The following is a 26,207-nucleotide window of genomic DNA, read 5'->3' on the forward strand; positions in this document are numbered from 1 at the left end:
TTGGATAGAGCATGGGCCACGGAGTCAGAAGGACCTGGGTGATAATCCCGACTCTCCCACTTGTCTGCTGTGTGACCTTGGGCAAGTCGCTTCACTTCTTCGTGCCTCAGTTACCTCATCTGTAAAATGGGGATTAAACTGTGAGATCCACGTGGGACATGGACTTTGTCCAACCAGATTAGCTTGTATCTACCCCAGCACTTAATACATTGCCTGGCAAATAGCAAGTGTTTACCAAATACATTAAAAAAGGAGACATTTCACCTTTCTGCACTTTGGGGGTTGGAGAAGAGGAAAGAGATGGAATGTTCTATCTTTTTTTTTTTTAATGACACATTTGTTCAGCACTTACTATGTGCCAGGCACTGTATTAAGCGCTGGGGTAGACACAAGCTAATCAGTTTGGACACAGTCCACATCTCACATGGGGCTAACAGTCTTAATCCTCATTTGACAGGTAAAGTAACTGAGGCACAGAGAAGTGAAGTGACTTGCCCAAGGTCACAGAGCAGAAAAGTGGAGGAATTGGGAATAGAACTCAGGTCCTTTTGACTCCAGGGCCCATGCTCTATCCAAGAGGCAATGCTGATTCTTCTTCAGATCATGCTACTTCCATCTTTCTAAGAATGAGTCACTTAACTGCACTGTGCCTCAGTTACCTCATCTGTAAAATGGGGATTAAGACTGTGAGCCCCATGTGGGACAACCTGATCACCTTGTAACCTTCCCAGCACTTAGAACAGTGCTCTGCACATAGTAAGTGCTTAATAAGTGCCATTATTATTATTATTATTATTATTAAAGAACTTCATTCACAGCCAACTGAGATAACTCCAAAAGAACATTATTCACTCTGACAATATCTTCCTTTTAAATCAATGACCTTGTCCCTGTCCACTCATCTGACCCCTTTCCGGACTCTGTCCTACGTACCTTTTCATCAGAAGCATTACTCACGGCTTAAAGGAAGGAGAGTGTCGAAATACTTCCCCAAATATGGGACATTTTAATTTTCTAATGACCAGAGTGCGGGCGGGGAAGGAGCTGAGTAAGAGTTCTGCGGAGAAGGAATTTTCATTTTCATTTTTCATTTGTGGGACTGCTCTAGATAAGAACGCAAGTCTCTGTGGCCTTTAGGATGGCGGAAATGGTGGTGGTGGTTGTAGGAGGGTGGGTTTGGAGGGTATCAAACCTCAGGCTGAAAAGATAAAAGTGGGGCAGACAGGGACTCCAGGATGAGTTTAGGATGCTCCAGGAAGGAGGGCCAAGTCACTCTTATCTAAGATGGTGCTAAATAAAAGCATAAGCTCATAAACTGTAGGTCTGGGGAGACTCCCTCAAATTCTTGGCATCTGCTGGGTGGTTATGAGCCACCACTGAAAGGTTTGGGAGGATTTGGATGGGAAATGTTCCCTCAAGAAGAAGTTCAATTAAATCCAAACCAGTCGGGAGTATTAACCCAGACATCTGGCTATCCTATATGGAACCAACAACTCTGTTTTCATCTTTTAATCGTTAGATCAGCTTGAACCTAGGCTCCAAAATATGTTATTTTATTTATGCATCCAACTAGCTGTTTCCAGTTTTCAGCTAAAATAGGAACACATGTATTGATTTAGTCTTAATCTACTTCTATTCATCGGTAGATTATGTATAGAGAGAGCTCGAATAAATGAACGTTGTTTGTTATTTTTAACGATAAGTGTAAAACTGGCTAAGTTATTTGCCAAAGAGGGCTTCCATGGATTTCTGAAAATGCACTCATATGTGCCCATAAAAAATAATAATAACCAGGATATTGTTACAATCTTTTTCTTATTCCCCACAATGAAAATTGAGAAATAGAAACCCCTTTTGACCTCTTCTGTCGTGGTTTTTGCTTTGGGTCCCAAATCACAATTTTACAGTCGTCAGAAGTAGAGCCTGGATGGAGTAAAGTGACTGCCTTGAAAACTGGCTTTAAATGAGCTATTTCAGCATTAAATGTTACTCTCATCCTCTTCACCATACATTTGTGGAGTACCCCCAGCTTGCATGACACAAGACTAGGAACCCTTCTATGTATTTGGAAACAGAGCATGCTTGAGACACAGGAGACTTGGGTTCTAATACTGACTTTTCCTGCTGTGTGACTTTGGGCAAGTCAGTTAACTTCTCTGTGCCTCAGTTTCCTCATCTGTTCTCCCTCTCCCATAGATGGTGACTGTCATATGGGGCAGGGACTGTGTCCCAACTGATTATCTGCCTCAGCTCTTAGCAGAGTGATTGACACATAATAAGCACTGAAAGATATCATTATTAATATTGTTATTACTATTACTATTCAGGATGGGTTATTGTTTTTTTACCCAAGGTACCCAAAATGTCTTATTGATGTAACCATGTTGTGGAACAGTCATTTTTGAGAATTCTTGCAAAGCTTCCCAAGTCCCCTAGGAATTCTTAATTTGACCTTGGTTGGAACAGGGCCTTTAAATAGCAAATCTGAGGAGCCTGCAAAGGAGAGGGGGAGAAAGTTATTTGATGTCTGGTAAGGAAGCCCTCCTCACCCTCAATCAGACAGTTGATAGTATTAACTGAACCTTTTTGTGTGCAGAACACTGTACTAAGCTCTTGTGAGACTGCAGTACAGTAGAGTTGAGTAGACGTGATCCCTGCCATCAAAGACCTTACATCTAGTGGAAATGGATGTTCTGATGCAGTGTTGCCTGGTGGAAAGAGCACAGGCCTGAGCATTAAAGGACATGGGTTCTAATCCTGGCTCCCCCACCCATCTGCTGTTTGACCTTGGACAAGTCACTTAACTTCTCTGTGTCCCAGTTTCCTTAGATCTAAAATGGGGATTAAATCCTATTTATACTGAGAGCCCCATGTGGGAGACAGATTGCATCTACCCTGATTATCTTGTGTCTACCCAAACACATAGTACGGTGCTTGGCACGTGGTTAGTTTTTAACAAGTACCATTATTAGTATTAGATGTTGGAAGACTCAGCGGAGGCGTGCAGTGGCTAGAACATAGGCCTGGGAGCCGTAAGGACCTGGGTTCTAATCCCAGCTCCACCACTGGCTTGGTGTGTGTGACCTTGGGCAAGTCATTTAAATCCTATGAGCCTCAGTTACCTCATCTGTAAAATGGGGCTTACGACTGTGATCACTTAGTACAGTGCTCTGCATACAGTAAGCACCCAATAAATACGATCGAATGAATGAATGAGTGGAGTTGGCCACTGTGACGGGAAGTGCAGATAAGGCCCTTCTGGACCTGAGGGGAGAATTAAAAAGTCCATTTCTTCGTCTCAGTGCCTTTTCGCACATCCTTAATAATAATAATGATGGTATTTGTTAAGTGCTTACTATGTGCAAAGCGCTGTTCTAAGCGCTGGGGAGGTTACAAGGTGATCAGGTTGCGTGTCGGGGGGGGGCTCACAGTTCTAATCCCCATTTTACAGATGAGGTAACTGAGGCACAGAGAAGTTAAGTGACTTGCCCAAAGTCACATAGCTGACAGTTGGCAGAGCAGGGATTTGAACCCATGACCTCTGACTCCAAAGCCTGTGCTCTTTCCACTGAGCCACGCTGATTCTCCCTTAAGCTAAAGAGACCTCTTTGCTCTCCTTAAAAAGGTGAGTGTAAGAGGAAAAAACGCTTACCAAGAAGTATCAGGAATCGGCCCATCAAAGGAGAATGTTTCTGTGTGTATAGTGCTGTCACCTCTGCTAGCCTTTCGTTATCCTTTTCTCATTTATTCATTCGTTCTATCGTATTTATGGAGCGCTTACTGTGTGCAGAGCACTGTACTAAGCACTTAGAACATTACAACAATAAACTGACACATTCCCCGCCCACATGAGTTTACGGTCTAGAGGGGTGGAGACAGATGTCATTACAAATAAATTACAGATATGTACATAAGTACTGTGTACACACACAAACACACAAGCACTTACACCCATAGATGAACTTCACCATCACTAGAGTCATCTCTGAATACAAATGTCAACTTTCTCTTCCTCCTTCTCCTTTTCTCTCTCTCTCTCTTCCTCTCCCTCCCTTTCCCTTCCTTTTCCTCTTTCTCTCTTCCTTTCCCCGACCCAGCAGATAAATAGTGGAACCGGGATTAGAGCCCAGTTCCTTCTGACTCCCAGTAAAGTGGGGATTCCTTGGGATGAGCTCAGTTCAGCTGTCCGGAATCCCTAAGCTCAGGGCATTCCTTTCCCTTGAATCTTCCGTGGTAATTGAATCTGCCAACTTTGCAATGATCTCAGATCACTCCATTCTCTGGTCTTTCATAATTTTAAAGAAAACATATTATTCCCTCCACAGAGCTCCTGCCACCTACTCTGTGACACCGACGCCCAAAGTTCCTCAAGGGAAAACTCCTAAATCACCTGATGTCCTGGAGACATTTAATGACGCTTTCCTCAGTGTCTTTTCTTGAGGAGTCATCCTGGCCATCAACTCCAGAGGATTCATTCCAAGTTTATATAATGCCTTTTGGGTGTGGACTCAGGCTGGTAAACATAACTGATGTTATCTCTGGACATGTTATCTTTGAGCTTGATATTCCAGGAGTCAGACAAGGACACTTAGCTTCACAGCGGGGTGGGTTTCAGATGGCGGCTAATAATAACAATAATAATGATAATAACCATGCTGTTTGTTAAGTGTTTACTATTTATTCATTTATATTACTGTCTGTCTCCCCCTCTAGATTGTAAGCTTGTTGTGGGCAGGGAATGTGTCTGTTTATTGTTCTACTGTACTTTCCCAAGTGCTTAGTACAGTGCTCTGCACACAATAAGTGCTCAACAAATACTGTTCTAAGTGCTGGAGCGAACAGAATTTAATCATGTGGGACACAGTCCCTGCTCCACATGGGGCTCACAGTTTAAGTAGGAGGGAGAACAGGGATTGAATCCCCATTTTACAGATGAGGGAACTGAGGCACAGAGAAGTGAAGTGACTTACCCAAGGTCACACAGAAGGCAAGCGGCGGAGCCAGGATTAGAACCCAGGTCCTCTGATCCCAGGCCCATGTTCTTTCCACTATGCCATGCTGCTCCTTAAATAGCACCTTGAAGGAACTGGTAGGGAGGCCATTCATTCATTCATTCATTCAATCGTATTTATTGAGCGCTTACTGTGTGCAGAGCACTGTACTAAGCACTTGGGAAGTACAAGTTGGCAACAGGCAACAGGCCATGAAAGATTTGCAGCACAGTCCTCTAGACTGTAAGCTCATTGAGAAGCAGCATGGCTCAGTGGAAAGAGCCCGGGCTTTGGAGTCAATAGTCATGGGTTCAAATCCCAACTCTGCCAATTGTCAGCTGTGTGGTTATGGGCAAGTCACTTAACTTCTCTGTGCCTCAGTTACCTCATCTGTAAAATGGGGATTAAGACTGTGATCCCCCCGTGGGACAACCTGATCACCTTGTAACCACCCTAGTGCTTAGAACAGTGCTTTGCACATAGTAAGCACTTAATAAGTGTCATTATTATTATTGTGGGCAGGGAATGTGTCTGTTTATCATTCTATTGTACTCTCCCAAGTGCTCAGTACAGTGTTCTGCACACAGTAAGATCTCAATAAATGATTGAATGAGTGGATGAATGAATACATATGATTGGCTGACCAATGAATTCTGGGGCTCGGAAGAGGTGTCCGGGGAATCCAGGAGGGGAATGCAGTGGCACTGGAGACCCCCCAGAGATGTACTGCAGATGTGGAAGAACTGTGTGACATAATAATAATAATAATAATGGCATTTATTAAGCGCTTACTATGTGCAAAGCACTTTTCTAAGTGCTGGGGAGGTTACAAGGTGATCAGGTTGTCCCACGGGGCGCTCACAGTCTTAATCCCCATTTTACAGATGAGGTAACTGAGGGACAGAGAAGTTAAGTGATTTGCCCAAAGTCACACAGCTGACAATTGGCCGAGCCAGGATTTGAACCCATGACCTCTGACACTGAAGCCTGGGCTCTTTTCCACTGAGCCATACTGCTTCTCATCATCAAGCTATGCTATGTGACCACCCTGAAACGCTCAGCATTACGTGGTCCTGGGTATCCGGGGCTCGCCACCTGGGGCGGGGGGAGGGGATGATGCCCAATGGAAGGGGCGAGCAATTGTTTCTAAATCAGGGTGACCCGATGTCTGAAGTCAACCCTTTTAATTGATTGATCAATTAATTAGAATTGGATTAACTGGATTAGAACCCAGATTCTGGGTTTTAGCTACTTTTAATTTTGTCATAAAATGTACCACTGGTGCCATCGATCAATCAATGCTATTTATTGGGCTCTTACCTGCACAGCAGCATGGCTTAGTGGAAAGAGCACAGGCTTAGGAGTCAGAGGACCTGGGTTCTCATCCCTGATCTGCTACTTGGCCGAGTCACTTTGTGCTTCAATTTTCTCACCTGTAGAATAGGGATTCAATATCTGTTCTCCCCATCCTCTAGATCGTGAAACACGGACTGTGTCCAGCCTGATTAAAACTGCATCCATCCCAGGGCTTAGTACGGAACTTGGCACACAGTAAGCCCTTAAGAAAAACTATGATTAGTCAACTAATTAATTAATTTTCAGCCCTGTTTGAAAACGCTTGTGTCTTGCCAGACTTCAATCCTTGCAGTCTTTGCATCAGTCAATCAATCAAACAATCATATTTATTGAGCACTTACTTTGTGCAGGGCACTGTACTAAGTGCTTGGGAGAGTACAACACAACAATATGACAAATACGTTCCCTGCCCACCGCAAGTTTAAAGTCTAGAGGATGAGTTTCCAGTCTTTCAGAAAGCTCTGGAGGTGGTCCCGTATCTTGCCCCTTGGGAGGAGTGTGAACTGGCTCTGGTTTCTTTTTGCTCTGCTTCTCCTCTTTTTTTTTTTTTGTCCTTAGTGCTCTTCCTTACTCATTTGCACTTTTTTTTTAATGGTATTTGTTCATTCATTCATTCAATCGTATTTATTGAGCGCTTACTGTGTGCAGAGCACTGTACTTGTTAAACACTTACTATGTGCCAGGCACTGTGCTAAGAGATGGGGTGGCTACAAGTTAAATCATGTTGGACACAGTCCCTGTCCCACATAGGGCTCCCAGTCTTCATCCTCCTTTTACAGATGAGGTAACTGAGAACCAGAGAAAGGAATTGACTTGCCCAAGTTCACACAGCTGACAAGAGGCGGGCCTGGGACTGCCAGGCCTGGGATCTATCCATTAAGTCATGCTACTTTGTGGTCAGGGAGCGCATCTACCAACTCTGTTACCTTGTCCTTTCCCAAACACAACAGTGCTTTGCAAACAGTCAATAAATGCCACTGATTGATTGATTGATCAATTACAGAGAACTTTACTAGAAATTTACCTGGGAAATACATTTCGATAGGTTTGGTAGACAAGATGGCTGCCCACTCAGAGTTTACAGTCTAGAGGGGGAGGTAGACATGGCCTTAATTTTACTGTGGTATTTGCCAAGCACTTGCTACGTGCCTAGCATTGTACTAGGCTCTTGGGTAACTCTGTGATAAACAGGTTTGTTCCACTACATGTTCTACTTGGGGCTCACAGTCTAAGTAGGAGGAAGAGCAAGTATTGAATCCTTATTTTACAGATGAGGATTCTGAGGCCCACCTCCTCCAAGAGGCCTTCTCCGGCTAAGCCCTCCTTTCCTCTTCTCCCCCTCCCTTCTGCATCCCCCTGACTTCCTCTATTTTTTCACCCCCACAGCTCCACAGAACTTATGTACATATCTGTAATTTCTTTATTTCTATTAATGTCTGTCTCCGCCTCTAGACTGTAAGCTCACTGTGGGCAGTGAATGCCTCTGTTTTTGATTACATCGTACCCTCCCAAATGCTTGATACAGTGCTCTGCATGCAGTAAGTGCTCAGTGAACACAACTGACTCCCAAACGCATGCTCTATCCATTAGACCATGCTGCTTCTCTGTTTTTATCGGTAAGCCCCTTAAGGATTGCTGAAAGTTTTCCTTATCCTGCCCTTCTCAGACTCCAGGGCCAGAGGATGTTCAAAACAGCATTCTCTAAAACACGTTCCCCGGGATTCATAATAGCCAATGGCAACTGGTGGCCATAAAATCCTGTCCTGATGGTTCTTGTTACTTTAATGAACTGAACCCTGGATAAGTTAGTCCTATAAACCTGAGGCTAAACGTTTTTATTATCACTGTTATTATTGGTGGTACTAAGCATAATTTATATGGATAAAAAAATTCCAGAGGCTCTTAAAGACCTTTCTGAACAAAAATTATGAAATACTATAATGCATTCATTATGGTATAAGAGTCACATGAACTGGTCCCTTGGCAGAGATTCACAAACGAAAGCGTTTAACACTCAAGTGTCTTACTGACCATTTAAACTCTTACTTAAAGCTGTTTACCACTTGGAATCGTTCTGTCTCAGAGTGAAACAATAGGGAAATTAATGTGGGAAGGCATTTTTGCTTAAGAAATCCCTAAAAAAAGTTAGAAAGTGTCTTAGCAGCTTTGTAATGCAAATAGGAGTGGAATCACTCTCATTCTTGAGAAGCAGCATTGCCTAGTGGTTAGAGAATGGGTCTAAGAGTCAGAAGGGCCTGGGTTCTAATCCCATTTCCACCACTTACCTGCTGTGTGACCCTGGGCAAGTCCCTTAACTTTTCTGTACCTCAGTTCCCTCATCTGTAAACTGGGGATTAAGGCTGTGAGCTCCATGAGGGATAGGGACTTAGTCCAACCTGCTTAGCTTATATTTACCCCAGCTCTTAGTAAGAACTTAAAGGAAAGTGCTTTTCACTGTAAAAAAGCAATGAAACAAAAGGCACGGGAACATATTACTACTCCCCCTACTTCCCCTCCCCATCCGCCCTGCCTTACCTCCTTCCCCTCCCCACAGCACCTGTATATATGTATATATGTTTGTACATATTTATTACTCTATTTATTTATTTATTTTACTTGTACATATTTATTCTATTTATTTTATTTGGTTTATATGTTTTGTTTTGTTGTCTGTCTCCCCCTTCTAGACTGTGAACCCGCTGTTGGGTAGGGACCGTCTCTAGATGTTGCTAACTTGTACTTACCAAGCGCTTAGTACAGTGCTCTGCACACAGTAAGCGCTCAATAAATATGAATGAATGAATGAATGAATGAATATTACTCCTTTTTTCTTAAGTAGTTTCCACTTAGCATTTTGGCAGAATTACAGTGCAACTGCAGCTATCAATCCATAGCTTGAATGACTAAGATTGTGCTAGAGTTTATCTTGTTTCCGGGAGAGGACATTATCTGTGACTCGTGGACAGGCTAAAAAAGGGGGAAATCAATGCGTTATCATTCCTAATTTCCTTCCTCCACCCATCCAGGCCTTTGATGATTGTGGTATTTGTTAAGCCCTTACTCTGCACTATGTGCCTATGTCCCATGAGGCAGACCAGCTGATTCGATGGATAGAAACCATAACAGTGATTACAAAAGAGACATTAGCAAAGTTACAGATTATGGCAGAAGATAGGACGTTCTGGAGAAAATATGTCCATAAGATAGCTATGAATCAGAAATGACTCAGCGGCATTATATTTATGTATATATTAGTGCCTTTAAAATGATATAATATGTGTTTAGCACTGTACTAAGCACTGGAGAAATACTAGATTATCATGGTGCTGAAAATCTAAGTAGGAGGGAGAACAGATTTGAATCCCTATTTTGCAGTTGAAGTAACTGAGCCACAAAGAAGTTAAGTGACTTCACACAACATTTGGACATTGTTTTCCCATATCCTCCTTCGCCATAGCAGTTATGGAAATATCTTTATTCATTTATTCATTCAATCAGATTTCTTGAGCACGTACTGTGTGCAGAGCACTGTACTAAGCACTTGGAAAGCACAACGCAGCAATAAAGAGAGACAATCTCTGGCCACAGTGGGCTCACAGTCTAGATGGAAGAGAGACAGACATCAATACAACAGGCATCAATATGAATAGAATTATAGATATATTTATACTTTATTACTTTCCCGTACCTGTAATTTGAGTTAGTGTCTGATTCCCATGCTAGAGTAAGCTCCTTGAGGGCAGGCATCATGTCTTACAAGTCTATTGTACTCTACTGATTTTCTTTACTCATTTCTGCACACAGCATTCAGTAATTACCATGGCTGGTTGGGCTTTCTGTCTAGAATCAATCAATCAATCAATCGTATTTATTGAGCGCTTACTGTGTTCAGAGCACTGTACTGTGTGCTCCTAGCACTGTCTAGAAGCAATGGGGTAGAAGCAACGTGAGCTCTGCTCACTACTTCCTTTGATCCTTTCAGGAAAGAACCCAAGTGGAGAAGCTGAGATGAAATTACACCTTTGGTCAAAGTACAGGATCAAGTCCCTAACTTGGAGCTCCCCCCACTTCCATCTACCCTAGACCACCACTCTCTTCACCTTCAAAGTGTTACTAAGGTCAAATCAAGCGCTCAGTACAGTGCTCTGCACACAGTGAGCATTCAATAAATACAATCGAATGAATCTTCTCCAAGAGGCCTTCCCCGATGAAGCCCTTTTTCCCCCGCTCCCTCTCCCTTCTGCGTCATCTATGCGCTTGGATCTGTGGCCTCCGGAGATTTGATATTGGCCGCGCCCCCAATCCCACAGGTCTCCATGCATACATCTTTAAATTATATATTAGAAATTACTTATCTATTGATATTAATGTACGTCACCCCTTCTAGACTGTAAACTCGTTTTCAGAAGGGAACGTGTCTGCTAATTCTGTTGCATTGTACTCTCCCAAGCGCTTAGGACGTAGTAAGAGCTTAAGAAATGCCACTGATTGATTGATTGGTCACAGCTAAAACTGTAATTTTTTTAATGCGCAATATTTAGGCCTCAGGAAGTGTTGTCATAATTGATCTGCTGGAGATAAGCCATATTGACATCTGTTCTTCTCCCATGGAATTCTGGTGGAGAGCACAAATCCTCATCCATAATCCTCAGGGTGCTTCTCCTTTGGGACTTCATGAACCGCCTAGCTGTCTCCCGTCATGGCCTAGCGGAAAGACCATGGATCCGGAAGACAGGAGGCCCAGGTTCTCAATCCAGCTCTAGGCTTTCTGTGCGAGCTTCAACAAGTCACTTAACCTCATTGTGCCTCAGGTTCCTCATTTGAAAATGGGAGTAAAATATCGGCTCTCCCTCGTTCTCAGATGGAGAGCTCCATGTGGAACGGGGATTAATACTGATCTGATCACTTTGGCTAGATCCCAGCACTTGGCGTAGTAAGCTCTTAACAAATATTAATAATGAAAACAATTGTATATATATTTGTACAGATTTATTACTCTATTTATTTTACTTGTACACATTTACTATTCTATTTATTTTGTTAATGATGTGCATATAGCTTTAATTCTATTTGTTCTGATGATTTTGACACCTGTCTACATGTTTTGTGAGCCCGTTGTTGGATAGGGACCATCTCTATATGTTGCAAACTTGTTCTTCCCAAGCGCTTAGTACAGTGCTCTGCACACAGTAAGCGCTCAATAAATACAATTGAATGAATAATGATGGCATTCGTTAAGCACTTACTACGTGTCAAGCACTGTTCTAAGCACTGGGGTAGGTACTGGTAAATCGGGTTGGACACAGTCCCTGTCCCACATGCAGCTCACACTCTTAATGGCCATTTTACTGATAAGGCAACTGGGGCACAGAGAAGGTAAATGACTTTCCCAAGGTTACACAGCAGACATGTGACAGAACTGGGATTAGAACCCAGGTCCTTCTGTCTCCCGGGCCCGTGCTCTATCCACTAGGCCATGCTGCTTCTACAGCTACTACTGTTACTACTACTACTACTACTACTACTGATGATGATGATGATGATAATGAAAATGTTCAGCATATATTCATTCATTCATTCATTCCTTCAATTCATTCAATCGTATTTATTGCATGGCTTTGGAGTCAGAGGTCGGGGGTTCTAATCCCGGTTTTACCATTTGTCTGCTGTGTGACCTCGGGCAAGTCACTTAACTTCTCTGTACCTCAGTTACCTCGTCTGTGAAATGGGGATTGAGACTGTGAGCCCCACGTGGGACAATCTGATTACCTTGTATTTACCCCAGCGCTTAGAACAGTGCTTGGCACATAGTAAGCACTTAACAAATGCCATTCATTCATTCGTTCAATTCATTCAATAGTATTTATGTGTGCAGAGCACTGTACTAAGTGCTTGGGAAGTTCAAGTTGGCAATAATAATACCATCATTATTATTATCACTATTAACACTGTACTAAGCTCTTGGAAAGTACAATTCAGCAATAACGAGAGACAATCCCTGCCCACACCGGTCTTAACTAAAGACAGCTGGGGATTGACATGCAAAAAACTGATGGAGCTTTTGGGCGCTCACCTCTCTCCCTGGGTAACACGAAGAGTGAGTTTGATGGAAACAATTGATTGCCTCGGGCAGGAATCCATGGACGTGGACAAGTTTGGTGGTCTCCGCTGCAGGCTCCTGGAAACAGCTCATGACCAGCTTCGAGCCAATCATCTGGTTTAATACATGCTGGCACATGAGCCTCTTTCTTTCCTGAGATACCAGCCCTGGAGGCAAGTAGGTAATTCAATTATTCTTTGCTTATAGCATGTTTGGTCTAACCTGGCCGGGATTTGAAGTTCACTGGGGAACTTGCAAAGCAATACATAACTGTCAGTTCACACCTATCTCTCCGAAAAGTGGGGAGAGGGAACGTGGAAATAGAGAAGAAGTGTGGCCTAGTGGATAGAGAAAGGGCCAGGGAGACAGAAAGATCTGGGTTCTAGCCCCAGCTCTTCCATTTGTCTGCCAGGTGGCCTTGGGCAAGTCACTTCACTTCTCTGGGCTTGAGGAATCTCTTCTGCAAAATGGGGATTAAAACTGTCATCCCTATGTGGGACAGGGGCCAAATCCAACTGGATTAATGTGTATCTACCCAGCATTTAGTACAATGCCTGACACATAGTAAGCACTACACAAATATCATAAAAACCCCACAAAACCTAAGAAGCCTGAAGCAGTATGGCTCAGTGGAAAGAGCCCGGGTTTGGGAGTCAGAGGTCATGGGTTCTAATCCCAACTCTGCCACATGTCTGCTGTGTGACCTGGGGAAGTCACTTAACTTCTCTGAGCCTCAGTTCCCTCATCTGTAAAATGGGGATTAAGACTGTGAGCCCCACATGGGACAACCTGATCACCTTGTATCCCCCCAGAGCTTAGAACAGTGCTTCACACATAGCAAGCACTTAACAAATGCCATTATTATTATTATTATTAACTAAGCATCAAAGCTCTGTCCCTCCTGCCCAAATGCCCAGGAACTGATGGAACACAAGTTCCATCCATCGTTTCCTATCGGAGAGACTTTCACCTCGTGGTAAGCACTGTGCTGAGCATTGCAATTTTAATGAACATCCTAGAGCAAGAGAAGATACCAGGGAGAACAAAGTGAAATCATCGCTAAGCTGTTGACGACCATCCAACATTCCGTCGGTACCTTCTCTTTTCATCCTTTCTCCCACCCTGCAAGGAAGGGCTTGAGCTCTCCTAATCCGCCTTCAAAGAGTACAGAACTGGTTCTGCTTCAGGATCCAATAGCTGTGCTGCTCTAATTTAACCCCAAATTTTGGAAGAAAGCAGAATGAGTTGGCGCTCCAGTCATCTTGAAGCAAGCCTAGCGAACAGGACAGCTCAGAGTTTATGGGGTCGGAGAGACCTGCCAAGCAGTAGATGCAATCTTCAATAAGCCAGCTCTGGAGCAAATAACAGATGACTCTCCTGGAAAACAGATCTCTCAGGAACGCAGGTCCTGGAATTCATGGCGATGAGGGGATGAGGAGAGGATGGGATTTGCCAAACCCTCCCCTGCTGACACTTGGGTTTCCACCTAACCCCCATGATGAAGATTGCAGATCATCTTGGATTGGGTCCAGCTATTTAGTAACATCGCTTTTGCAACCTCATCAGTTACTGGACCATGAAGGCCTCTGAAGACGTCTTCAAAAATGGTCTATCTTTGTCATTTTTGTCCTATGGGAAAGCAGATAAGAGGGATTGCTCTTTTTCTTCCTTCTCCTTTCTGAAATGTATCTTAACGTATGTCTCTCCCATTAGATTGTGAGCTTCTCGAGGAGGAGGACTAGTCTGCTGATTCTCTTGTATTCTCCCAGGTGCTTAGCCCAGGGATCTTGGACCCAGAAGGTGTTCAAGAAATACTTCAATTGATGGAGTGATCTGACTCGTTCTGATGGGAAAGGACTGGGCCCACGGTGGAGGTTGCATTCTCTCAGGATTCTCCCTCCCCCATGAATATCCTTCCTCTCCTGTGCTCTTAACCTTTGGGTCCCTTTCGACTCCTCACTCTCACTTGCGATTTCCATCACCGTGCCCTTCAGGATTCTCCCTCCCCCGTGAATATCCTTCCTGTCATGTGCTCTTAACCTTTGGGTCCCTTTCGACTCCTCACTCTCACTTGCAATTTCCATCACTGAGCTCTGCCATTTCCTCTGCTGTAGTGCTTCCTGTATCCACCCCTTCCTCTCTGCTGCCACGAGACTCATCCCAAATCACATCCTAATCTGCCCCTGAGAGGACTGCGGGCCGTCTCATCACTAATTTCCCATACTCATTCACTCATTCAATCGTATTTATTGAGCGTTTACATTGTGCACAGCACTGAACAGCTTCCATTCTCTCCCTTTCTAGAATGGTTTTTCTCCAACTCCAATCGAATCATGTTATTCTTCCCCTAAAATGGACTGGGACTAAGAGGTTCACCAGTTGCTAGAGCTCGGGCCTGGGATTCAGAAGGACCCAGGTTCTAATCCCGACTCTGTCATATGCCCGCAGTGTGACCCTGGGCAAGTCACTTCACTTCTCTGGGCCTCAGTTACCTCATGGAAATTAAGATTGTGAGCCCCACGTGGGTCAGGGACTGTGCGCGACATGATTATCTTGTATCTTGGAATGGTGCCTGGCACATAGTAAGTGTTTAACAAATACCATTAAAAAAAAACAAAGAAAACCCCAGCTCTTCCTGTCTCCCCCCACAAGCTCCCCCTGTTCAAGCCCTCCATTTTGCCCAAGTAAGCCAACTCTCTAAGCCCCCTCATCATTGTTCCCTTTGAGATATCACAAATGCCCTCCATGGAATGCCCCTCTGGTCCTCTTCACCATTCTATATCTCTGTCCTTCAAATACCAACTTATTCCTATCCTTATTATCAGCAAAAGTCACCTATATGAATTCTTCCTCGATTAATTTCTCTTGTCCCACAACAACAAAAGAACTGTATTCGTTAAATACTTTCTATGTGTCAAACACCGCACTAAGCGCTGGGGTAGATAAAGGATAATCAAGACCCTCTAGACCGTAAACTTCTTGCGGGCAGGGATCTTGCCTCCTGACTATATTGTAGTGTTCATTCATTCACTAAATCATATGTATTGAGCACTTACTGTGTGCAGAGCACTGTACTAAGCGCTTGGGAGGTACAAGTCGGCAACATATAGAGATGGTCCCTACCCAACAACAGGTTCACATTCTATTCATTCATTCATTCATTCATTCATTCATTCAATCGTATTTATTGAGCACTTACTTTGTGCAGAGCACTGTTCTAAGCACTTGGGAAGTACAAGTCGGCAACATTTAGAGACGGTCCCTACCCAACAACAGGCTCATATTCTAGAATCAATCAATCAATCAATCAATCATATTTATTGAGCACTTACTGTGTGCAGAGCACTGTACTAAGTGCTTGGGTAGTACAAGTTGGCAACATATAGAGACAGTCCCTACCCAACAGTGGGCTCACAGTCTAGAAGAGGGAGACAGAGAAAAAAACCAAACAAATTAACAAAATAAAATAAATAGAATAGACATGTACAAGTAAAATAAATAAATAAATAGAGTAATTAATATGTACAAACATATATACAGAAGATTCTTTCCCAAGTGTTTATTACAGTTTTCTGTACACAGTAAGTGCACAATAAGTAGCATTGATAGATTGATAATGGCTTGACTGAGAGATGATATCAGAGGTGGGAAAGTCCAAAGGCTCAGAGAGACCAAGGAGGGTTATTTCTCAGGAGAACAGTGAAATAGAAAGATTACTTTGTCCCGATAATCCAGAGGCAGGAGGGTTTCTGCAGCAAAAATCTTTCCTTCCTCTCCCACTGACGAGTTTTACCACACCCATTTGTTTGTAAAGGTCTTAAAAGAGCAGCAGCATGGCCTAATGGATAGACCCCGGGCCTGGTTGTCATATGTCTGCTGTGTGACCTTGAGCAAGTCACTTCATTTCACTTCTCTGGGCCTCAGTTACCTCATCCATAAAATGGGGATTTAAACCGAGAGCCAGCCCTAGGTGGGACAGGGACTGTGTCCAACCCGATTTGCTGATTTGCTTTTATCTATTTCATACTTAGTATGGTGCCTGGCACATAGTAAGTGCTTAACAAATGCAATGATGATTATTATTATTGCTAAATGACCCTTCTGTGTCACCTAGACACTTAAATCTCTGACTTTTGAGTATTGATATTCACCCCACCCCCAAACCCACAGCATTTATGTACATATCTTTGAATATTATAACATTTATTGCTATAAAAGTCCATCTCCCCCTCTAGACTGTAAGCTCGTTATGGGCAGGGAATATGTCTGCCCACTCTGTTGTGTGTGACCTTGGGCAAGTCACTTCACTTCTCTGGGCCTCGTTTACCTCATCTGTAAAATGGGGATTGAGACTGTGAGCCTCACATGGGACAGGGGGCTGTGTCCAACCTGATCTGCTTGTATCCACCCCAGTGCTTAATGCCCGGCATATAGTTAAGCACTTAACAAATACCATTATTAATATTATTATTGTCATATATTAATAATAATAATAATGGCATTTATTAAGTGCTTATAATGTGCAAAGCACTGTTCTAAGCACTGGGGAGGTTACAAGGTGATCTGGTTGTCCTACGGGGGGCTCACGGTCTTAATCCCCATTGTACAGAAGAGGTAACTGAGCCACAGAGAAGTGAAGTGACTTGCTCAAAGTCACACAGTAGCGGACAATTACTGGAGTCAGGATTTGAACCCACGATGTCCGACTCCAAAGCTCGTGCTCTTTCCACTGAGCCACATTGCTTGTCTAATTCTTCCAAGCGCTTAGACTAGTACTCTGCTCCTAATAAGTGCTCAATAAATACCACTGATTGACTGATTGATTAATTAAAAACCTCCCAAGGAAAGTAAAGAGGCAAAAAATGTGAAGAGCCTCTTCTTCCTAATGGAGACTCACTGGGTCCGGGCCCTGAACCGTACTGAACTGTTACTGGGGGAAGCATTACCACAGAAGCCAAAGTCCAAGAATTTATTTTAACGAGGGTGATGATGAAACTTCTGAACAAATCAGATGTGAACAGATGGTCCATGGATTGCCGCCAGCACACTCACTCCTCACACAGCACTGGTCGAGGAAATCTGCCCTTGTGGTTTGGGGGAATTCGTTTACTGTCCCGAGGCCAGCTTGTTTTCAGGGAGGAGTTCTCTGCCTGCGATTCCAAGTTGAATTGGCATTCTAAGGCCTGCAGCATGGCATAGGGGATAGAGCACGGTCCTGAGAGTCAGAAGGTCATGGGTTCTAATCCTAGCTCCGCCACTTGTCTGCTGTGTGACCTTGGGCAAGTCACTTTGCTTCTCTGTGCCTCAGTTCCCTCATCTGGAAAATGGAGATTGAAATTGGGAGCCCTACGTGGGACGGGGACCTGAGATAGGGACCGTGTCCAACCCAATTTGCTTGTATCCACCCCAGAGCTTAGTCCGGTGCCTGGCACCTAGTAAGTGCTTAACAAGTACCACAATTATTATTATTAATAATGTAATAATAATAATGACATTTATTAAGCACTTACTATGTGCAAAGCACTGTTCTAAGCACTGGGGAGGTTACAAGGTGATCAGGTCGTCCCACAGGGGGTTCACAGTCTTAATCCCCATTTTACAGATGAGGTAACTGAGGCCCAGAGAAGTTAAGTGACTTGCCCAAAGTCACACAGCTGACAGTTAGTGCAGCTGGGATTTGAACCCATGACCTCTGACTCCAAAGTCCATGCTCCTTCCACTGAGCCACGCTGCTGCTTCTCTCTATTATTATCTTCCTCTCCCCTCTCCTCTTCCCCTGGGTGCGTTGAAGATGTTGAACCCTATATGGGAAAGAGATTGAGTGTGGCCTCATTAATTGCCTCTATGCTTGCACTCAGTAAAGTGCTTACCAAATGCCGCTGTTATTATTATTATGATTATTATGGAAGGTGAGTCTATTATTATTATCATTATTGTTATTGTTATTATTATTATTATGGAGGCTTCTCTTAGACTCCATCCTTGACACCCATAGGGCCAATATCCAGCTCCTTGTCAGCGGGGAATGTATTTACCAACTCTGTTGTATTGTGCTCTGCTCACAGTAAATGCTCAATAAATACCACTGATTGATAGTAGTGTAGGACTCCCCATGGCTCTTAACAGTTCTATGGACAGGAGATGCTGGAAGTGGATGAAAATCGGTTGATCTTTCACTGTATGCAGTCCGATCATGAAGTAATAATAATCATAACTGTGGAGCTTGTTAAGTGCTTATTGTGTGACAAGCACAGTACTAAGGGCTGGAATAGATTCAAGATAATCAGGTGATAATTACTCCATGCTTCACATTTCTTTAGTTTAGTTTTTCAAGCCCTACTCTGTATTTCTTCATGCGGAAACTGTTTCTGCTATGATATTTCTTGTTACTGCCTCAGCACTTAACATAAGCACTTAGTACAGTGCTCTGCACACAATAAGCTCTCAATAAATATGATTGAATGAACACAGTGCTTGGCACTTAGTAAGCTCATCACAAATATCGCAGTCTTCATTTAGCCCAATCTCAGGGACTTCGCTTTCCATCGGGGCATATGTCAAGCTTAATACCAACACTGATAATAATAATAATAATGATAACAATATTTGTGAAGCACTTGCTATGTGCCAGGCATTGTACTAAGTGCTGGGGTGGATACAAACAAATCGGGTTGGACACGGTCCCTGTCCCATTTGGGGCTCACAGTCTCAATTTCTATTTTACAGATGACTTAACTGAGGAACAGAGAATTTAAGTGATTTGCCCAAGGTCACAGAGCAGATAAGTGTGTATTCCAGCCCCACCAGGAACTCTTGGTGAACTTGTCTTCCCATACACAGGGGGAGAGTTGAGTTCAGGATGAGGATTTATGTTTGTGGCGAATTTTTAATACTCTCCAGTAGTCTTAATTCTTCCCTGTTATGAAAAGTGCAAAAGTTCAAATGTGTCTGATTGCAGGTGCAGTAAATCAATAGTCTTTACTGATTGCTTACACTGTAGAGAAAGTACTTCGGAAAGTGAAACAGTGTCAGTAGATATCTTTCTCGCCCATAAGGAGCTTACAATCCCAGCATTTGGTACAGTGCTTGGCACATAGTCAGTGCTTAACAAATGTAATAATTATTATTAATTATTACTATTATTATTGGGGAAGACAGGGGTGAAATCATTTACAAATAGAAGGAAGAAATGCCCCAGTAGTATAGCCTGTAAACTATGCATAAAAAGTGCTATAGGAAGCACAAGTACTGAGATCATAGCAGGGAGGATATGACCTGAAAAAAGGAAAATCCATCTTGTATCCACCCCAGTGCTTAGTACAGTGCCTGCCACGTAGTAAGCATTAAACAAATACCACCACCATGATCTTCATTAGCCTCTGGAAGAGGGGAAAGTATTGTACAGTCATGGAAACTTGAAATTGCTCTGCCATTCTACCAAATGTTATCTTCTCTCCACACAACCCAGCTTAGCCAAATTTTCACAGCCTTCATCAGAGCAGAGAAATGTTTGAAAAATACTTTTCATTACATATCTGTGGTCAAACGTCACCTTGGACAGATGGTCATGGCAACAGGAAAGGAAGTTGGGGGGCAGACAGGTTTCTTTAAAACCATATTTGCTTATAGAACATCTCATTGCATCTTCTTCTGTTTGGTATGAGAGAGGTTTTTATAAATGTGGACTGAGTTGTTTAGATGTTCCTGGGAGTTGCATGTGCTGAAGGAATACGTGAAGTCAAAGGTGGAATAAAAATGTCAAGGAATCTCAGTTTACTGCTCCCTCCTCTGTGGGACAAAATTTGTCTTGAGGTAGACGTAGAATTCAGAAAGTTAGGAAAGTGGTCAATTTGAATTTAGGTCTAATTTACTCGAAAGTTTCCATTTCCTTGTGGGCAGGGAACAACCCACTTTTTCATTTGGTACTTTGCATACCCTAAATTCTGTGCATCACACCCAGTGGTCTCTCAATAAATACTACTACTAAGAAACACCATGGCCTAGTGGATAGAGTATGGGCCCGGGAGTCAGAAGGTCATGGGTTCTATTCCCGACTCCACCACCTGCCTGCTGTGTAACCTTGGGTAAGTCATTTCACCTCTCTGTGCTTCAGTTTCCTCATCTGTGAAATGAGGATTGAGACTGTGAGCCCCACGTGGAACAGTGATGGCGTCCAACCTGATTTGCTTATAAAATCCATCCTGTATTTAGTACAGTGCCTGGCAAATAGTAAGCTCTTAACGAATTCATTCATTCATTCATTCAATCGTATTTATTGAGCGCTTACTGTGTGCAGAGCACTGTATTAAGCACTTGGGAAGTACAAGTCAGCAACATATAGAGATGGTCCTTACCCAATAACGGGCTCGCAGTCTAGAAGTGGGAGACAGACAACAAAACAAAACATGCAGACAGGTGTCAAAATCGTCAGAACAAATATATATGTGCACATCATTAACAAAATAAATAGAAAAATATGGAATGCTTCACGAATTTGCATGTCATCCTACCACCAACATCATAATAATAATAGTAATAATGATGGTATTTGTTAAGCATCTCCTATGTGCAAAGCACTGTTCTATGCGCTGGGGGGATTCAAGGTGATCAGGTTGTCCCACGTGGGGCTCACAGTCTTAATCCCCATTTTATAGATAAGGCAACTGAGGCACAGAGAAGTTAAGTGGCTTGCCCAAGCTCACACAGCTGACAAGTGGCGGAGCTGGGATTCAAACCCATGACCTCTGACTCCCAAGCCTGCACTCTTTCCACTGAGCCACGCTGTTTCTCATCATCATCATCAGCCTCTGGAAGAGGGGAAAGCCTTGTACAATCTTGCAAGCTTAAAATTGCTCTGGCATTCTATTTAATGTTATCTTCTCTCCACACAACTGGCTTAACCAACTTTTCATATCTTTCATCAGTAAGCTCTTAACAAATACCACCATCAGCAGCAGCAGCAGCAGCTTCTGGAAGAGGGGAAATCCTTGCACAATCTTGCAAACTTAAAATTGCTCTGTCATTCTACTTATCTTCTCTCCACCCAATGTGACAACCGAATTTTCACATCCTTCATCAGAACAGAGCAATGTTTATAAAATACTTCTCATTGCATATCTATGCCTGGTACAGAGTAAGCGCTTAACAAATACCATAAATAATTATTATTACTACTAATCAATCAATCAAAAGCATTTATTGAGTATATATTCTGTGCAAAGCACTGTACTGTGCTCCTGGGGAAGGACAATCGAGTTAGTAGAAATTATCCCTGCCATTCAGGACATTACAATCTAGTGGAGGAGAAACTTAAAATAAATTATTGGTACAGGAAGCAAATGAGAATAAAGATATGTTCGTAAGGGCTGAGGGAAGGGGGAAAGGGGGAGTACATGCGTCCTCAGAGGGTGAGACTTAGTGGATAGGTGACACAGAAGGCAGAAAGATGAAGATTAGTCAGAGAAGACTTCTTGGAGGAGGTGTGATTTGTAGTGGGGCTTTGAAGATAGAGGTCGTTCAGATATGAATTTATTTATTTATGTTAGTGTCTGTCTCCCCCTTTAGAGAGCAAGGTTGCTATGGGGAGGGAATGTATCTGTTCTATTGTTATATTGTACTCTTCCAAGAGCTTAGTACAGTGCTCTGCACCAAGTAGTCGTTCAATAAATACCACTGATTGATATAAAGGGGGAAGGAGTTCTTGGCAGAAGGGAGGGACTGAGAAAGAGGTCGATGGAGAGAGAGATGAGATGGAGGAACAGTGAGTAGGTTGGCATCAATAGGGAATAATCATTCATTCATTCATTCATTCAATCGTATTTATTGAGTGCTTACTGTGTGCAGAGCACTGTACTAAGCACTTGGGAAGTACAAAATGGCAACATATAGAAACGGTCCCTATCAACAACGGGCTAACAGTCTAGAAGGGGGAGACAGACCAAAAAACAAAACAAGTAGATAGGTGTCAATACCATCAGAATAAGTAGAATTATAGCTATGTATGCATCATTAATAAAATAAATATAGTAAATATGTACAAATGAAATGGAGTAATAAATATGTATAAATATATACAAGTGCTGTGGGGAGGGGAAGAGGGTAGGGCGGGGGGGCGATGGGGAGGGGAGGAGGAGGAGAGGAAAAAAGGAAGGGATCAGTCGGGGAAGGCAACCTGGAGGAGGTGAGCTCTCAATAAGGCTTTGAAGAGAGGAAGAGAGCTAGTATGGCAGAAGTGTGGAGGGAGGGCATTCCAGGCCGGAGGAAGGATGTGAGCCGGGGATCGACGACGGGACAGGTGAGAACGAGGCCCGGTGAGGAGGTTAGCGGCGGCAGTGGAGCGGAGGGTGAGGGCTGGGCTGGAGAAGGACAGAAGGGAGGTGAGGTAGGAGGGGGAGAGGGGATTGAGAGCCTTGAAGATGAGTAGTGTGAGAGCTGGGTAGTAGTGTTGGAGGGAGCTGTTTGTGGAGGAACCTGGTGAGCTCTCCACCTTCCCCTCTCTTTTCCCACCTCGAGCTGAAGGGATCCATCTCTGTCTTTGTCAGCGGGAGTAGCAGCAGTGGGAGCAACAGCAATGGGGAGAGGAACAGGAACCATAGCGACCCCAGTTAAAATTCAAGTCACGGAAGAAGGAGCAGAATCCTTGATGAGAAGCGGTGTGGCCTAGTCCATAAAGCCAGGGCTTGGGAGTCAGACGGACGTGGGGTCTACTCCTGGCTCTCCCACTCATCTGCTGTGTGACCTTGGGCAAATCCCTTCACTTTCCTGGGCCTCAGTTACCTCATTTGGGGATTAGGACCATGAGCCCTGTGTGGGACAGGGGCTGTGTCCTATCTGATTACCTAGTATCTACTTCAGTGCTTGCTTAGTACAGTGCCTGGCACTTGGTAAACGCTTGATAAATATCACAGTTATTATTACTATTGCTGTTAGGAACTTCTCTGCTTTCCTGCTCCTGCTACTTTCCTTCTTCTTGGGTCCCTAGCAGAAACTAGAGTTACAGGGAACCCAGCAAGAAGCAGGGCAGCAGTGACAGGAGAATTGAATAAACCAATGGCAACCATAACATTCTCTTTCCATTCCATGATGTGTTGACCTGATGGCCGTACCTTGCCCCAGACACCCGAGAAAGTGATTTATACATAACTGATGTTTGCATAAATTATGGTATTTATTAAGTGCTTACTATGTGCTATAAAGTATGCTAAATTCTGGGATAAAATTGAAGAACAATGCAAGATAATCAGACTGGACAATTCCTGAGGTATTTATTAAGCATTTACAGGATGGTAAACTCCTTGAACCCCTCTCAGGATTGCACGCCCGGAGAGTTTCCAGTCCTCTACCAGTCTCGGCTATAGGAGGGAGAGTCAAGCAGAGGCCTACGCGTTCCATTCCGAGCTTGGGCAGTGACTAGCGAGTGGAAGGCAATCTCCTACAAGTCAAAACTCACCCGTGTTGGGCAGCAGCCACATAGGAGAGAGTCGAGGGTGAAGACTCAAATTTACCACACAGAAGGCGGTGATGGTAAACCCCTTCCAGATTTTTACCAAGAAAACTCTACAGTTCGACTACCAGAACGATTGCAGATGGAGAGGGGGGTGTTCAGGGAGAGATGTGTCTGTGGTGTCGCTAGGAGTTGGAAACGACTCGACGGCATAAGACAAGACAAACTCCTTGAGGGCAGAGATTGTGTCTACCAATATCTATCCTTCCTTCATTCATTCAATCAGATTTATTGAGCTCTTACCGTGTGCAGACTAAGCACTTGAGAAGTACAAGTCGGCAAGTCATAGAGACGGTCCCTATCCAGTCTAGAAGGGGGAGACAGACAACAAAAGCATGGGCCTAGAAATCAGAAGAACCTGGGTCCTAATCCTGAATCTGCCACTTGTTAACCCTGTGTGTATCACTTGACTTCTCTGTGCCTCAGTTACCTCACCTGTAAAATGGGGAATAAGACTGTGAGCCCCATGTGGGACATGGACTGTGCCCAGCGTTTAGAACATCATCATCAATTGTATTTATTGAGTGCTTACTGTGTGCAGAGCACTGTACTAAGCGCTTGGGAAGTATAAATTGGCAACAAATAGAGACAGTCCCTGCCCAACAGTGGGCTCACAGTATAAAACAGTCTAGAACAGTGCCTGGTTCATTGTAAGCATTCATCAAATACCATGATTATTATTACTACTTCTATTTCACCCAACTTTCCCAGTGCTTACTACACCCTGCATGTTTTGGACAATAGTAAGGCTCAATTAATACCACTGATTGGTGAGTTACTATCAATCAATCAATCAATCACTCAATTGTATTTATTGAGTGCTTACTGTGTGCAGACCACTGTACTAAGCTCTTGGGAAGTAAAAGTTGGCAACATATAGAGACAGTCCCTACCCAACAGTGGGCTCACAGTCTAGAAGTGTCACGTACTGTGCTAAGTGCTGGGATAAATGCAAGAGAATCCCATCAGTCAGTCATTCACGTTTATTGAGCACTTGCTGTGTGCAGAGCACTGTACTAAGCACTTGGGCGAGTACACTATAACCATATAACAAAAACCTTCCCTGCCCACAACAAGCTTCCAGTCTAGAGGGGGAGACAGACATTAATATAAAGAAATCAGACACAATCCCTGTCCCACACCCCCAGAGAACAGGTATTTAATCCCCATTTTACAGATAAGGGAACCGAGGCATCAAGATGTTAAGCGGCTTAGCCAATGTCATGGAGCAGGCAAGTGATGGATCCAAGATTAGAACCCAGGTCTCCTGGTTCCCAGGCTTGTGCAAAAGTTCAAATCACTGTGCCATAACATCTGCTTAGTTGGATGGTTCTTGACCACAGCTAGTAAACAGGGACATGTAACACTTCATCCCTTAACCATTACTTTTGAAATCTTATCATCAAAATGGATTTCCTGAGACCAGTTAAGGAGAACACTGGGTATATTCATTGCACAAGATTGTCTCTTCGGTACAGAGTGTCCCAACATTTAGATTTCTCTCGAGAACAGAATTATTTCATAATCAATTCATATGCCATCTCAGAGCTGAGCAAGCAGATAAAGCCTCACGCGGATTTTACCTTTTTATTCCGCTTCAATTTTCAACTAACCGACATAGCTTTCCATTATGTCGGAAAGGTACAGTCCTAGTGCAAGGAATGTATATTTTCAAACTGCATGAAATCATCAGCAGGAGAGCTGGACTTTGGTTATTATGTCAGCTGAAAGGAAAAATGGTCTTAGACTTGGGTGCTTCCAACAGTCACCGTGTGCTCTGCAATTAAACTCCAAGATCATGAGCTTATTCTTCCTCTAAGGTCTGGAAGGGTGGAAAGTGGAAGTCAGGTGGAAAATCAATTGGAAACGCCATGCCGAAGAACCGGACAGACCCCAGCCCACCTGCTGGACTGCAACCTAGAGAAGCAGTGTGGCTCGGTGGAAAGAGCACGGTCTTGGGTGTCAAAGGACCTGGGTTCTAATTCCAGGTCCACCACTTGTCTGCTGTGTGACCTTGGGTGAGCCACTTCACTTCTCTGTGCCTCAGTTACCGACTGTGAGCCCCACGAGGGACAACCTGATTACCTTGTATCTACCCCAGAATTTAGAACAGTGCTTGGCACATAGTAAGCATTTAACAAATACCATTATTATTATTATTATTATTATTATTATTATTATTATCATCATCATCATCATCATTAACCCTTGCTCCATTTCAGGGGCCTGGGGATGATGTGGGAGCTGAGCTGCCACC

Source organism: Tachyglossus aculeatus, chromosome 12 (assembly GCF_015852505.1).
Source record: "Tachyglossus aculeatus isolate mTacAcu1 chromosome 12, mTacAcu1.pri, whole genome shotgun sequence".
Lineage (NCBI taxonomy): Eukaryota > Metazoa > Chordata > Mammalia > Monotremata > Tachyglossidae > Tachyglossus > Tachyglossus aculeatus.